Here is a 13,509-nt window from a genome sequence, read left to right on the forward strand (position 1 = left end):
GCATGAAGTCAGATGACCAAAGAAAACAGGACCTCAAAGAGAAGCTGGTGAAGAAGCAGATGAAAGGTTATTGCCTTCGAATCTGATGGTTGCCTGAAATTGCTGTATGTCACTAAGACAGTTAATTGATAAGAATAAGTGGACACAGAGCAGAGAACAGCAAGGACAAAGAGCAAGAAAATAGTAATATGCTCAAAAATAACCTGGACCCCATAAAGCCTAGAATGGGGATATTAGTGCCTTTTACAAAATTAAAGCTCAGCTAAGGGAGGAGATATAATAAAAGCTGGAGCAGCAGAAGGCCTGAATATTGTCCCACACCAACAATATGAGCCAACAAATCAGCAATAATATGGAGGAGCTGCAGTGGTGCCTGGGAACAGATAGAGAAAGGAGAAAATTCTGAGAATGATAGTTCTAACTTAGCTACATTGACAAAGCATGAATTCACTACAGTCCTCTTCTTTATAAATTGATATCCATACATCACTCTTTAGAACACATTTAATTTGCAAACAAATACACAGTACTTCTTCCATCTATGCTACAATCCCATCCATTACAGCTGAAAATAGCCAACTTTCACAATAAAATAATACAAAGTCACTTTATCTGTTTCTGGGTGATGTTTGTTCCTGTTCTATTTGAGTCTCAATCCCTCCTTGATTTCCTTTAATGTAATGCTGATAAATTATATATGTGTGTGTACATGCACAAACACACACACACACACACACACACACACACACCCCTAACACAAACATATATTCTTTTTAAAAAATTAAGAAGCATTCGTAAAGCATGCAATCTTATTTTTGTAACAAATCATGTGGTGGTAGCAGGTGTTTAGACCGTCTTCTACCCTTAATAATTCCGTATTCTCTTTACCATCAGTAAAATCTCAGCTTATTATGGCTCCTTGCCTGATGGGGTAACCCAAAATTTCATTCATAAAATGTCTAGGTTATCAATGAGCTGCTTGTATTGAACTCACTTCCAACAAATAGTCTGGAAGGGAGAGCAATAGTATCTTTGTAGTAGTGAACTCTGGACAACACCACCTTAACCAAATATTTTAAGGATAATATCCCTAGGAAGAGGTCAAGTTGAATTCACTCACTCTCTGATATGATGAGATGAGGAAATCATTTTACTTCTGTAGTATTCTCCTTCTAAGTCCATCACTCCAGTTTAATCATGAGAAAATACCAAAGTCTTAACACTAAAAGAACAATGACATGTTTATAAATATGTATACTAAATATACAATGTGTATGTATATGAATATGTGTATATAATGTATATATAGAATGTATAGTGTGTGTGATAGAAATATAATGGGAAAAAACATAAAGGTAACTTTTGCCATTCAGTTAGAAGAAAATTTGCCTTATTTGGTTTACATTTGTAATATTATTTAAACTTACCAGCTGAGCATATTTGGAGGAGAATTAAGATTTGGGGCATAAAAAACAAAATACTTGTTATTAGTCCCAGTTTATGTCTTATATTCATTCACTCTACCAATATTATATTAATTCTAACCATTCTCCTCCAGAGGAAAGACTAGGGTTATTCTGATCTAAGGACATGATTAGTCTCTCACTTTAAATAGATGCTGTGATGTGATGCAAGCAGCAATGTGTGCCAATCTTGGAATATGAATTAGGAATGTAGGAAAGGATTTGTTAAAACATATAGTAATGTAAATGGAGTTGGTCTTTTAATAACTACAGCAGCTGTTGAAATAAAGAGGAAACACTGAATATTTTATGTGAAAATAATCCCAGGATGTTTATTTTCTTTATTTAAAAAAAAAATTTAATTCAATTATGCTGTTTCCATGATAAAGCCATATAATTGCCTAAAAATACACTTGAAAATAATGCCTTGTATTTTTCCAGTGCTAGCAGAAAATTATCAAGGAAGGAAGACGGGCATGTCTAAATATTCTAGGCTTATTTCTGAATCTCATTAATGGTGTTTGTTCCTTAAGCAAGATAATCACTTTTCTGACCTTATCCTAGACAAAGCACAGGTGGTCAACACATAACAGGAACATTAAAAATATTTGTTTTTTTTAAATTCCTCATTTTTTCTCACTTTTGGTGCATGTATTATCTTATTATTTTTCCTTAATTCAATTTAACACTTCCCCAGGTTATATTTTTCAGTTATCATCTTCATAATCACTAGTTTTTATTCAAATCAACTCACCATCTTTATGTCAACTTTAAGCAAGATATTTTAAGAATATTTGTGGCTATAAAGAAGAATAAACCATGTATGTTCTTTTGTACCCAAGGAATTTACAATTGGGAGAGAGTCATCTAATTGTAAAAATAACCCTGTTTTTAAGTAAAATAATATTGTTATATACTTAATGATATAAGAGAGAAATGGCCAGCATCTTAAATATAGTCTCTAGCACTTAACATTCTTCCAAAGAACACATTTGTCTATCATTTTACAGCATTATGCAAAATAGACCAGGAAGCAGCAAGTACTCTGAATACTTTTAAAAAACAAGCAGATAATGAGAAATAAAAGGAAAAGTTTGCAGATCCAGGAGCTGACACATAGGTAAATTTTTTAGGAATATACTGGTCTATGGCAAGCCAGGATATTGCATCTTAGGCAAAAAACAAGTTGCTACACCTTGTTCCCCTATCAGTAAGTCACTAAGTGGTATACCACTTGGTAGGTCTCTTTAGAATGTTGAAACCATATATACTAAACTAGAGAGAAATTCTCTAACCAACTGTCAGGGCATTTTAAAGTTTGTCAATTTTAAGAGAGGCCAAGAACAAGAGATGACTCTGTAGCCAGTCCTAGGTTATAGAGGTATCTTCCCAGTCACCCAAGTCATGGAATCCCAGCAGATTTGATGATATTAGATGTATCTATAGTGGATAAAGGTGCTGTGTGTGTACCTAGATGAGCAGTACCAATGAAAGAATTACAAGTCACGTCTTGACTCAGTTATTGTCTGATTCACCAAGTCATATAGTTGGGTGCTGCTACACAATCCATGATATGATGTAAATAGTACATTTAGGATCACACCTGATGTCTATAAGATATAAATAAGGTTGAAGAGCATACAAAAGTAAGTTAGATGATCAAATGGCCAGATTCTCACATCACTTGTCTTTCTTATGCTGAAGCATGCCACTCAGCTCACACTTAGGATTTCTTGGGAGATTGATTTCTATCATTCTCTTATAGAAGAGAGGAACAGCTCATTTGAAATGCATTGTTGCAGGATGTAGAGGTAAATTAAAAATTAATTTCTATTTCAGTGCTATTTCAGTGCTATTTATGTGTGGTCCAGAAGAACAGAAGAAGTCATACCACTGGCAAAGCTTCAGGGAGCACATTTGATTGGCAGATTTGTTTGGAGAAAGAAGTACTTTAAGATTTGTACATACTAAAAAAAAGATTTTCACATATGCAGAATTCTGGACACAGATGAATGGTTTGATTGGTTAATCAGAGATAAGGAATATAATTAGAAGATCAGAGACAAAAAAATCTGGGCAAGGGGCATATGGATGAACCTATGAAAGTGGCATAAGTATGGAGATTTATGTGTCAAACCCCACCATAGAGCATCTAACAACCTCCCAGGTAGATGGGGTAGGGGGGGTAACTTATCCTATGGTCATCAGTAGTCTTTGTCCTCAACAATCACAATGCATGACAGATAGTGACATAAGTGGAATGGTCATGGTGCAGGGATGGTGGTTGAACATGGGATTAATAGCATGGGCTCCCTCTCACTCCAGTTGATTTAAGTACTGTCATACTGAGTGCCTAACTTGCTAGCATCAGAGACTGACACTGAGATCTCAATATGACAAAAATCTCTCAGGCCTGTCACTTAGTACTAAGTGGATTATGTGAGCTTCCATCACACTGGAAGGGACAGTGATTGATCTTCACTAGAACTGATACTTACTAATTTAGGTTTCTCCTTCCTGGCTGCAGGATCACTGCCAGCTCCAGTATCACAGAATTTTTTATCCCTCAGACTGAGGGAAGCACTTTATGGCAAAGCCAGAACTACATAGGATCTACATTGTATAATATATAGCATTACCTAGAAAGAGTCAGTCAGCTATAACTCAGTTGATCATTTTAGAGTTCTTTTGCCAGGGGAGCAGAAAGAATAAGAAAATAGGGTTATTATACTAGAAGGTAGATAATTAACACTTATTATGATAAGGACCTAAGAATGCTGTTAGATAAGACAGGAAACAGTGTGCCTAGAATTCAAGGATCTACTAAGACATTTTTGATACTCCCATGCCACATTAAATAATGACTGACACTAAAGTAAATGCAAGATGATCAATGCCTCATAACACTTGTCATGATGTATGGGTCAATCAATCAGGCAAACATCAGTCCAGTTGATGTGGTTTCCAAATGTGAAGAAAATATAGAATGAGTAGTAGTGGAAGAAGGAACTGACTACTGGAGCAAGGACAATAGCTTGTTCCACTGATAAGCATTAAGTTCAGAATTCTTGCTGAGGGACTTATGCATCTTGTGACTGGACCCAAGTGGGGCAAGAATGGACCATGTGGATATTACTTTTGTACTGACATATATTCTCTGATTACAGCCATGGCTATGGTAAACAATTCCAAGCAGGCTTTAATTTACTTCACACTCATGGTGACTAAAGTGAAGTGTGTACCATATGTATGTATTCAGGACTTTTCTGATGCTGAGGCATGGGATGCCTGAAGAAGACGCTTGGCATCTATATGCAAATACCATAAGAGTGTGTGGGGGGTTATAGTCTAAGGACCAGATCTCAAGGAATGGGAGAATGGAGCTGATGGAAAAATCTTCCATTTCATCCCTCAGACAGATAATTACACAGCTCCTCAGAAGGTCCTGGTGGAGTCACCTGTCCAAAGCCCACAGTGACTACCATTCAGTAACTGATTTTTATTTGGCTTTCTCTCTTTCTTTTTTCCTTCTTCTCATTCTTTATTCTTGTTTTGTAATTTTTGTTCCTTCATAAACTATGTGTATACAGGCCTGTATGTCAGCCTCTGCTTTCTGGAGGTATCCATGTTATTCGAGCAAAAATTTAACTTCTCTGCTGAATTGTCTTCACTGGATTTGGATAACAATAATAATATCTATATCATCTGATTGTTATAATAATTAAGTGAGGTACCAATTGTAAACTACTTAGAACAGTGCCCGGCACATGGTAAGTATTTCGTATGTTACTAACAATTAAAGAACAGATGAGGATAAAGTTTTAAAATATTAAACAGGATGACAGATGATATGACAGATGATATGGTATGAGATATTTATGATACATGATAGAATATAATTAGAAAATTAATTTTTCCAGAATAATAGCTTTCTTATTTGTACTACTATCAACCCCCAAACCTTTCCCATTTCTATGCTGTTAGAATTAATTTTATGTTGACTCTACTTACATAATGAATTTCTGGTGATAGTGTAACACATGAGACCCTAGATCACTCAACATAATGAAAATCATTCACTTAGAATAATAAGAGAATGCCTAAGTGAACGAATTGGAGATGCTGCTGATAATAAAATCTGATAATAAAATCTGAGCAAAACAAACTACATTGATATATCAAGGCAAAGACTTTAAGCATACACTTTCCAGATTACCATTATAAGTAGATGGGTAGATAGATGATAGATAAATAGATAGATAGATAGATAGATAGATAGATAGATAGATAAATCCCTACTTCTTGAAGTTGTGTAGAAAATGGAGAAAGGAAGGAGATATAGTATCTTATAATGGTCCATTTCCTTAAGTAGTAGGAAGGGAGGAACACATCTGTGACATTTTCCTTAGGCCACTGACAAGCACCCTGCATTCATCTGCCTCCTGTAGAAAAAGAGTTGATTCACATGAATATATATACACATTCAAATAGCCTTTAGCTTTGCACAAGAAAAATATTCCTAAGAACTACTGAATTATCCTTTTCTAATGTACCATTTCTTCAAATATTCCATAAAATTAATCTCTCAAGTCCTCTTTTCCTCAAAAGTATAATGAAATATATTATTTTATTGTAATGAAAAATATTTCCATGATTAGTTATATAAATAAGCTATCTATCTATCTGTATATATATATGCATATATATAATACTCTTAGAAGAAAAGGAAGTTCAGTAAAGCTTCATGTCTGCATGTAAGAAGTTGGCTGACAAAGGCAGTGAAACCCAGAAAACAATAACGAAAATGATCTCCTAATGTATTATTCTTCAGTATTTTCGATGCTTAAAAGTATCGTTCAAATATGTTTCTTCCTTTTTTAATCTTCTTCTGGTTATAAATAGTATTATTTACCATGGAGACAGCCTATATGTTCAACTATCACCCACAGACATGAACAGCACCCTATTTATTCATTATAGTATATATTTTTTTTAATTTTTTATTTTTTATAAACATATATTTTTATCCCCAGGGGTACAGGTCTGTGAATCACCAGGTTTACACACTTCACAGCACTCACCAAAGCACATACCCTCCCCAATGTCCATAATCCCACCCCCTTCTCCCAAACCCCCTCCCCCAGCAACCCACAGTTTGTTTAAAAAAAATCTAAGGTTGAAATATTTCAAGCAATGAAGTGATATCACTGGGATTTTATCATTAAGTAGGTTTGGTAAAGAGTATTAAAGGATTCATCTAACTATAAAAATATCACTTGAGAATCATCCTTGGTTCTTATTTGTCCTCTGGGTAAAATACTGCCTCTCCCCAATCATATTTTTGGAGAGTAAAGTGTTATTCTTAACTACACAGTCATTCTTCAGAAAACAATGTTAAACACATCTGCTCTGGGTCTATTATTCAGCCCCTCCTTTCATCACATCAATCTATTGTTATGCAGAGAAAGGGACAGAATGTATAATAGATGAGAAATTTATTATTTTATTACACTTGTCAACCTGACACTTAAAACAAAACAAAACAAAAAAAAAAACCTGCATGGAAGTTCTGTTTCAAAGAAATGACATTTTTATCTTATGGAACCATAATTTCTTAGTAAATCAAGGAGATGTATTTTGTAAAGAATGCACTGAAGGTATCTAATCATGTCGGAAGGGTAAATACAACACTATATACCTAGTTACCATTCCATGATGGAATATGGACAATTTTTTTTCTACTTTAAATATTAGAGAGTTTGGCTCGCTTGACTTTAAATGATACTGTAAATCAAGTGTGGAGTGGAAATAGTTTTCAAATTCCAAAATATCCCTCTCTTTAAGCTGTCTGCATTGTTTTTATATGTTTAACTCAGATTATTTTGATTCCATGTAAGTCAGATTAATAAATGTAAGAAAATGTTTGATTTACCGACAAGCTTAGTTTCTCCTTCTGTCTGAGATAAGTTCCTAATACTTCATCTTTCTCAACTGTAAAAGAGAACATGTTCTCATTTCCTTATCTTTGCATTCAGCTAACTTCTAGTTTATATCTCATGATATCAAAGTGTATTCCTTACCAGATGCCCACCAATACCAGAACTTCTCTCTCTGTGAAATATAACACCATGGTGCTTAGGAGGAGAGTAAGAAATGATTGAATATATCAACAAAAACATGCAGGCACAATGCTAACATTCTTTGTTTTTATAGCTAGATATCTCTACGTGGGGTCAGGAGAAGCCATGGAATTCTACTAGAAAAGTTTTAAGAGCAATACAAATTTCATTCCTGTCATGACTGAGTTTATAAACAAAAGGATAAAAAGTATACTGAAGAGTAAGAAAGTTGGTGGCAACAGCTCAAGTCACAGAATTATTGTCTCCAATGCCTAATAAAATGAGCATAAAGCTACAAATCAAATCAGAAAAAAGAAGAATTCACAGTAGTAACCAAGAAGGAAATGGTACAACCTCATTCAAAAAAAAAAGATTGATTGGTACCTCAATCCAAACTTCATACTATGCACAACACACACACACACACACACAAACACACACCACTCTGAAAATTAATACCAAGAAAAAATATGAGTGACTGAGTGGCACAATTGTGAGAATTCCCATTATTATACTTGACATTAGAAAAAAATAGATTAAGATTTACACAGGATTTCTGCAGAAGCAAGAAAAGTGTCAAGTTTTGACATTTTCCAGTGTTCCTTGCAGAAATGTGGTAATGATAAGAAGCCCAAAGTTATAAGTCCTTATGAAAATACGTATCTTAAATCTTGTTAGAGGATATTTGCCAGGATCTTAGAAGAAAAAAACAGAAGGTCAAATTGAGATTCTTCCACATGCTCAAACAATAAAAACAGAATAAAACACCCTCTAATTGCAGCTCAGAGGGAAGACAAACAGTCCCAGGTAAGTAGGGAGTTACTTGTATAAGAAAAATGGCTTTCAAGATAGAGTAAGCAGAAGGGCTGGCCACCTTGAATTTGAGCAAATAACAAGTGGTACAGCACAGCAACATGGTATCTGTCATGAAGACCATAACTAATGAGGAAAAAAAAGGGTAAATTGATGGTAATGAAAGAGAAATGAAAGAAAGAAATGTAGTAAAGCAAAAGAAACAAAATAAGGAGCTCATTTTGGAAGAAAACATAATGGAATGATTAGTGGAAAATGTTAAAGACAAGAAAGAACACAAATTAAAAAATCAAAGACTACACTGATAAGATTATGAACTATTATTATCCAAAAAAGGAAGAGCTGATAAAATCAAGAATCAAAACAGCCAAATGAGAGAACTGCATTACAGAATGTCCCATAACAGAACAAACAGAGATGAAAATATGGTTATTGGCCCAAAAGATCTTAGGTTCATCAGTGTGAACACAAAAAAGAAAGTCAAATACTAAAGAAATCAGAGTCCATAGCTTCTATCTGATTGAAAAGAATTTCTGTGCCCTCAAGAAAAAGGTAAGAAACATTGAACATCTTTGAAAACCCAAAATAAGCTTGAATTTCAGAATATGCATGTCCATTTCCAAAACACAAAGCTCTGTTAATCTCGTTATCTCATTGTGTCTTCCCAATAGTCACATGAGGTTAGAGATTTAACTTTTTTCTCTTTAACAGATAACCAAACTGAGGTGCAGAGAAATTGACTTGGCCAACATCAAATGTCAAGGAAGTTAAGGAGAAAAGTTATTTATGTAGATGTTCTTGACTTAGAGCTGATGCTCCCCCCGCCCCGGAAATGGCCAGTTAAGTAAGGCATATAGCAATGGTTTGGGAAATACTAAGTGTGAAATTTTAAAGGCAGGATTAGAATAGAAGCATTTATCTGTTGTTTAAAAATGTCTTATATCAGGCGCCTGGGTGGCTCAGTGGATTAAGCCTCTGCTTTTGGCTCAGGTCACGATCTCGGGGTCCTGGGATCGAGTCCCACATGGGGGTGGGGGGGTCTCTGCTCATCAGGGAGCCTGCTTCCCTCTCTCTCTCTCTGCCTGCCTCTCTGCCTACTTGTGATCTCTCTCTGTCAAATAAATAAAATTTTTAAAAAGTCTTATATCTTTCTTTGAATAGTAAGCAACATCAGATATTATTTCAAATGATATCTCCAGAGAATAACTGAAAAATAACTCAAATTGGATGAAATGCAGCAGCAGAGTCCTATAGGGACCAATTACAAATAAACAGCCTCATTAAAGCTGTAAATGCTTATAAAGTACATCAGAGCAGGAATATCCAACAGTGAAGCACAGGTGTACACAGTTACTACCAATATTTAGCATAATTTAAATTTGGAACATAATTAAAGGAATTTATGGGAAAATGCAGGCATCTGAGAGTTTCCCAACCAAATGATGATAGAAGAAACTGTGGGTACAAGATTGAAATGTCTACTTTGTTCAGTATTATGTTTGTCCAGTTTGCCCTCTCCTTTCCCCTTTCTATTTCTCCCTTCATTTTAGAAACTAGTACTTTCTGTAACTCATTGATGGGTCCCACACTGACCTTCCTCCTTTGAAAGTTTTTCCTTATCTGTTCATACATTCTCCTCATTTAGACAAGTCATTACATTTTCTTCCTTCGAGAGTTTTAGAACTAAGTTTCATTAACATGACTGGGAGGATATTTATCAATATATATCTTAGTGTGCAAATACTTCTCATAAAATGAATTCCTTAAAGAGAGAAAAATTAGAGGAATAGTGATTTGCAGATGATAAGACAGAAAAAGAATGATTATAAAGAAATGCCTGGAATTATTTTTTCCATTATTGTTTTCTAATACCAGAAAACTGAATTTAACATGGTAAATTCATTTTTACCACAGCCAATACATTTCATCAATACAAGTCAATGCATTATATATGGAGACTAAAATGAAATGTAACTATCAGAATCCATGTTAATCTCCTCAAAGTCAGTAGTAAGTAGCTCTATAAATAAGGAAGATGTCTAGAGAAAAAGGTAATTCATTCTCAAATTGAGTTCACAAACTTAACTTACTATGATTTTTATGTATACATTAGAGAAAAAAGGTTAACTTAAAACACATTATTTGAAATCACTTTGCCTGTCTGCCTCAAACCTAGTTAAATTTGACTTTTAAATTGTTGAAAACTGAAAATGTAAATAGCTTGTATGTGTGAACTTAGTCAAAATATTAACACTCTTGGGGCACCCGGATGGCTCAGTGGGTTAAAGCCTCTGCCTTCCTCTCAGGTCATGATCTCAGGGTCCTGGGATGGAGCCCCACAATGGGCTCTCTGCTCAGCAGGGAGCCTGCTTCCCCCCTCTTTCTCTGCCTGCCTCCCTGCCTGCCTGTGAACTCTCTCTCTGTCAAATAAACAAATAAAATTTAAAAAATATATTAATACTCTTGGCTAATTTCCTCATCTATAGAATGAATACTGGGTAGGGTAAACTAGGTACTTTTAACTTGGGTACAAAGAATCTTTTGTTAAGAAACTATGTTAGAGGCAACTAATGAATCATTGAACACTACACCAAAAACTAATATATTGAATTTAAATAAATAAAATTTAAAAACATAAACAATAAATGTTCTCATAAAGCCCCTTATATTAAGCTGTATGTTGGCCTCTGTCTTGAAGACATTTCTGAATGTTGCAGAATTTTTTTGTAAAATGACGTGTAGCTTCCTGTGTCCATTGTTTTGGAGAGAAGATCAATACATTACATCAGATTTTATGCAAGGTGGACTACATGTTACTTTATCGCTCAAGTATTCTATTGATGCTGTGATATTCCATCTGTGGTTCACTGAGTGTGGAGGAATAATCTGTGAAGGTTGTAGAAAATATGGATTATTGAAACACACAAAAGAATTTCTGATTGAGGAGGGCTGGCATCAAGTTGATGTAAGAAGAGTCACTGCTAGGGCGCCTGGGTGGCTCAGTGGGTTAAGCCTCTCTTTTTCGGCTCAGGTCATGATCTCAGGGTCCTGGGATCGAGCCCCGCACATCGGGGTCTCTGCTCAGAGGGAGCTTGCTTCCTTTCCTCTCTCTCTCTCTGCCTGCCTCTCTGCCATCTTGTGATCTCTGTTAAATAAATAAATAAAAAAAAAAAAAAAAAAAAGAAGAAGCGCACTGCTATATGCCACAGGACTCATCACAATTACAGATGTGATAACCAAAATGTAGTTTAAAGTATTTTAAAATGATAAAAGAATATTTTTAATCTGTGCTGATTAGCATAACTTATTTTCTGTGAAGCCAAGTCCCTTAAAGTTTCTTTATTGATATGTTAATTTTAATACAATGGCTCTCCTGTCTAAACTTTCACAAGCAGGGAAAAGATTGGAGATCTTAAAGCTGTATAGCTTTAAGACTATACAGAATGTCTGATGAAAGGTTTACACATATAGGAAAGCAAAACTATTAGCTAAAATAACATTTGAGTTCCATATACCCACTATGGTACCCCTATGGATTTAATGTAGTTGTGTTAGCTCTGGGATTCTTTGTGTTTGTGGTTGTGGTTGTGTCTTTTATTCTAAATTGGAAAGATCTACTTTTCTTCCTATAGAGTGGTCATTTTTTCTGCATTGCTTGTAATTCTACAAGGGTTTCCATATTAAAGGAACTCTAAAATCAATCATGTCCCTATGGAATCAAAGCCATTACTTTTAAATTTCTTTATTCCATTGCTTATCACTTCCACAAAGTCATCCCCTTTGAAGTCATTGAAGTCTCCTGGAGAATTTTCAGGGGGCATGAGACAACAGTAGTTATATTTCTCATTATTACTGATAAGAAATAGAAATATCTACTTTGTCGAGATGAGGTCATTAGCTAAAAGCTAAGGAAATGACTGCAGTACATTAAAATATTAATCTAATTCACTTTTTAAAACAGTCCTGCAGGCTGAAAAATTAGGAATTTAACAAACCATAAATGTTCTCATAAAGCCCCTTATATTAAGCTGTAGCAAATTAAGACATTTTCTCTAAAAAATAAAATAAATAAACTGTTGGCCTCTAACCACAATTTTAAGAAGTAATTATTAAATAAATGTCAAAGAACAAATTCAGACTTAGTAGAAACTTTATTCAGAAGGATAGTTGAAGGTAAGGAAAAGCATTATTGCAATAGAAAGTGCTGACCTTAGGTCAGCAAATATCTTAGGGGTGAGTCAAGAAGGGCATTTTCCGTACAGAGAGAAGTGAAAACAGCTAGAAAGAATAGAACATGGGTAAGTTGGAAGAAGGACTTGTGTGATAGGATGATGGAGTAAAGAATACTTTACCCTGGGGGAACCTGGCTTGCTCTGCTTGAAGAGCATGTGATTTTTTTTTTTAATATTTTATTTGTTTTTTTGACAGAGCTAGAGAGAGAGCACAAGTAAGCAGAGCGGCAGGGAGAGAGGGAGAGAGAGAAGCAGGCTCTCTGCTAAGCAGAGAGCCTGATGCGGGACTCGATCCCAGGACCCTGGAATCGTGACCGGAGCCGAAGGCAGCCACTTAACCAACTGAGCCACCGGGGCGCCCTAAGCATGTGATTCTTAATTAGTTCCAGCCCTATGTTGAATTTAGAGATTACTTACAAATAAATCTTTTAAAATAAAGAATGCTTTACACTGAGGTCAGTGTATACTTAGGGGGGCTCTGAAGAAGGGCTGTATGATGGCTCAAGCTGAGGGCATCCCAAAAGCTAGGGACCTCAGGCAAATAAAGAAGCTTGACCAATGTTTGGTTAATAAGAATTTTGTTCCAAAGGATTGGTGGAGATAGCAGTTCATTCAGTCATTAATGAGGCAAAGAATAAGAATTTGAAGACTCTATGTCTGTCCATGTCATAGGCAAACAAGGAGTATACATGAATCTTTTCTAAGTTATACAAAGAAGAATGGTTCTTTGCAGTAAGCTGTACTCTTAGAATACAAAATCTGTGGATTTCTTACCTTTCACTGTTTTCCAGGCTCACAGAACTCATAAAAGTCAACATTGTTATAGTTTTTTACAAATGTCATAGTAAAATACCACACATACTCTGAATTTGTACCTCATTG

At 35.1% G+C, this 13,509-nt stretch overlaps 1 long non-coding RNA gene across 2 annotated transcripts in view; it reads right to left on the reverse strand.

Moving 5' to 3' along the window:
- Positions 1–13,509, reverse strand: part of LOC309863942 — a 67,840-nt gene that overhangs the window by 27,352 nt on the left and 26,979 nt on the right. The window contains exon 2 of one of the 2 annotated variants that reach the window (XR_014311309.1): positions 5,763–5,905. The exons of the other annotated variant lie outside the window; for it this stretch is intronic. This is a non-coding gene — a long non-coding RNA (uncharacterized lncRNA). The remainder of the gene's footprint in view (positions 1–5,762; positions 5,906–13,509) is intronic. 2 annotated transcript variants of the gene reach the window in all.

Source organism: Mustela nivalis, assembly GCF_964662115.1.
Source record: "Mustela nivalis genome assembly, chromosome: 4".
NCBI lineage: Eukaryota > Metazoa > Chordata > Mammalia > Carnivora > Mustelidae > Mustela > Mustela nivalis.